The sequence below is a fragment of the Trichechus manatus genome, unplaced genomic scaffold, assembly GCF_000243295.1.
Source record: "Trichechus manatus latirostris isolate Lorelei unplaced genomic scaffold, TriManLat1.0 scaffold00334, whole genome shotgun sequence".
In the NCBI taxonomy this organism is placed as follows: domain Eukaryota; kingdom Metazoa; phylum Chordata; class Mammalia; order Sirenia; family Trichechidae; genus Trichechus; species Trichechus manatus.
The window spans coordinates 306,793-310,102 of NW_004444270.1; positions in this window are offsets into that span (position 1 = coordinate 306,793).

Here is a 3,310-nt window from a genome sequence, read left to right on the forward strand (position 1 = left end):
TGTTGTTGTGCCATCAAGTCAATTCCAACTCCTAGCGACCCCATAGGACAGAGTAGAACTGCCCCACAGGTTTCCTAGGCTAGAATCTTTACAGGAGTAGATCGCCAGGTCTTTTCTCTCGTGGAGCCTCTGGTGGGTTCGAACTGCCTATCTTTTGGTTAGCAGCTGAGCACTCAACCATTGTGCCACCAGGGCTCCTTCTACTCACCCTAAACTCACTGCCATCGAGTCAATTTCAACTCATAGCCACCCCACAGAGTTTCCAAGGCTATAAATCTCTGTGGAAGCAGACTGTCACGTCTTCCTCCTGTGGAGCCACTGGTGGTTTCGAACCACTGACCTTTTGGTTACCAGTTGATTGCTTTAACCACTGGGCCACCAGGGCTCCTCCACTCACCCTAGTGTCTTTAAAACATGGGTATCTTAACCACATGTTTTTCTCATAGAAGTAAAGCATCGTGAGTCCTGAGTTTTTTTTTTTTTTTTGCCTACCTAGTACTGTGCTATGTGCCATAACATAGCTCTTATTAATTGGGTACTTATTTTACCACGCATTTTGGATGTATATATTTTATCATTTTAAGGTCTAACAGCCCAAGGGGATAGATTCTATTTTTTTAATTCTCAGTTTTCCAGTGAGGATTAAGGCACAGATAAGTTAAGTTTGCCTGAGAAGTTACAGATAGTAAATGGCTGAGCCAAAACTTTAATCCAGTAACTTTCACTTCAGAGCTTGAAGTATAATTCCTGACTACCTTGAATACGTAATACCTTTAGTCATTAGAGTAGCTTTGGACTCAGGGGAAATCTGTGTGCTGTATGGAGAATCCGCACAAATACTTTGATTGAAAATGCTTGGTCTGGTTATACTGTATTACTGTAAGTCCATAGAGGAGACAATCAGAGAACTAAGTATAGCTGACAGGATGGCTTATTTGTAACTCAGAAATAAGTGCAAAAAAAAAAAAAAAAAAGGAAATGGGTGTATTTTCATTGGAGTTTGTAAAATAACATACACTTTAAATATCTTGAAAAAGAACAAAAATGGACTCCCAAGTATGTGAAATTGACAAAGTCTAGGTGCCAGGAAAGGCGCTTAAATCGTATGGAGTCAAACGCCTCTAAAATATAAGCTTGATTGTCTTAACGGCATTAGCAATTTCATTTTTCAGACCCCTTGTCTCCATCATATTTTAGTTAAATAACAGTAGTCCCCCCTTATCCACGGGAGATACATTCCAAGACCCCCGTGTATACCTGAAACCACGGATAGTACTGAACCTTACATATACTATGTTTTGACCTATACATACATACCTATGATAAAGTTTAATTTATAAATTAGACACAGTAAGAGATTAACAACAATAACTAATAGAACAATTATAACAATACACTGTAATAAAAGTTTTGTGAATGTGGTCCCCAGGCAGGATGGAATCGGAAGGCTCGAGATTTCACCATGCTGCTCGTTTAAGATTTTCAGACCAGTTGACCACAGGTAACCAAAACCGTGGCAAGTGAAACCGCTGACACTGGGAGCCACTGTAATGCTCCTTTTGAAACTATGACTTCACTGTCGACACTGATGGCACGTGGGGATTGGCATTTTTCCATGTTGGATCAGAGTCACGCCTTTCTTGAAACCAGAATATCCTGCCCTACCTCTGCTTCCCATGTCTACCTCAAGTTGCTGTTACTTTCTCAGCTTGAAATCCCTTCACCTAGGAAGTTGTTCCAAATTCTTTCACTTGGACCAAAGTGGAAATGACGACAATTGATTGAAAGAAATATTTTGTGTGTCTGAATGCTTTTGGTTTTTTAGATTACACTCTGATGTGTAATTTTACTGTTGAGAAAAATCACAAGAAGGAATGAATGAATGAAATAGTTAAGAAAGGAACACCCAACTCAAAGCAAGAGCATCATACTTTTTTAGACAATTAATGATACTATTGGTTATACCAGAGCTATGGCCTTGATAAGGGATAAAATATACTCTAGACAAGAAAGGTTCAAATGTAGTAAACATCTAAAGCGAAATAAAAAGCAAACAAACAAAAAACAACAACAGATCACAAACCCATTACCTTCGAGTCTATTCCAATCCATAGAGACCCAACAGGACAGAGTAGAGCTGCCCCTTTGGGTTTCCGATGCTGTAATCTTTATGGAAGTGGACTGCCACATCTTTCTCCCACTGAGTGGCTGATGAGTTGGAACCCATCAACCAAGTGCTTTAACCACCGGGGGTCCTTTGTGGGTGCATAAAACCAAAGAACCAAACTCATTGCCACAGACTCACAGCAACTCTATAGGACAGAGTAGAACTGCCCCATAGGGTTTCCTTTCCAAGTAGCGGCTGATGGATTCGAACTGCCGACATTTTGGTGAGCAGCCGAGCTCTTAACCACTGCACTACCAGAGCACCGTTCTAAGTTATTTGCCTGACTTGTAGTATAACTTTCTCTGGCTTCATGGAAACAAACTTACTAATGGGATTCAAAGAGTGTTGTTCCTTGGAGCCTAGAGGGGAAGACTAATGTAGTTGCATCCAGACACAAGAACAAAGAATTCTCAAGGGTAAATATCTGAAAATGGTTAAGTCAATTTCTATTCTCCTGTTACTCGATATGGTCTTGCTTCAAGTACAAGGTCAATGCCCCTGAGGAGTTCAACAACTACTAATTGACAAAGATAATGAGAAAAGAAGAGCAAAAATCAAAGGGTAGGCTAAGAATAGCACCTCCTTAGCAGTGCCCTGCCTTCCTGCCTTGTCACTGTTACTTCCTGGACAGTTGCCTGCTGCGTGCTTAAATTGACTGTGTAGATTGTAGCACCTGGATTAAAAAGCCCTCTTCCTCTGTAAACCCTGTCAAAGTTCATCGTTGGGTAATGAAACTGTTCTTTCCTCCTTGACAATGAGCTACATTCACTTGGACACCCGATATTGCAGAAACAGACCTGATAACGCGTGCTGAAATTCTCAAGAACAAAATGCCTTCCTCTAGACTTCCTAGTCTATTAAAATAAACTGAAAGACAGAGTGAAATGAATACAGTGTAAATGTTCGCTGCATTTGATGGTCATTGTAGCATTGATGGTCACAAATGCTACAATGCATTCATTAAATGGTCACATTTACAGTAAATTACAATAAAGATTTGTAGGGATTGCAGTTTTACTTACCAGGTTAACATGAGACTACCCATGATTGCTGAGAGAAATTCATCTTTCCCAGAAAACAGAAACATGCATCAGTGTGGTCTTTTCGTTTTCAAGCCTGTATTTTTTCAGGCAGCTTGCTTAC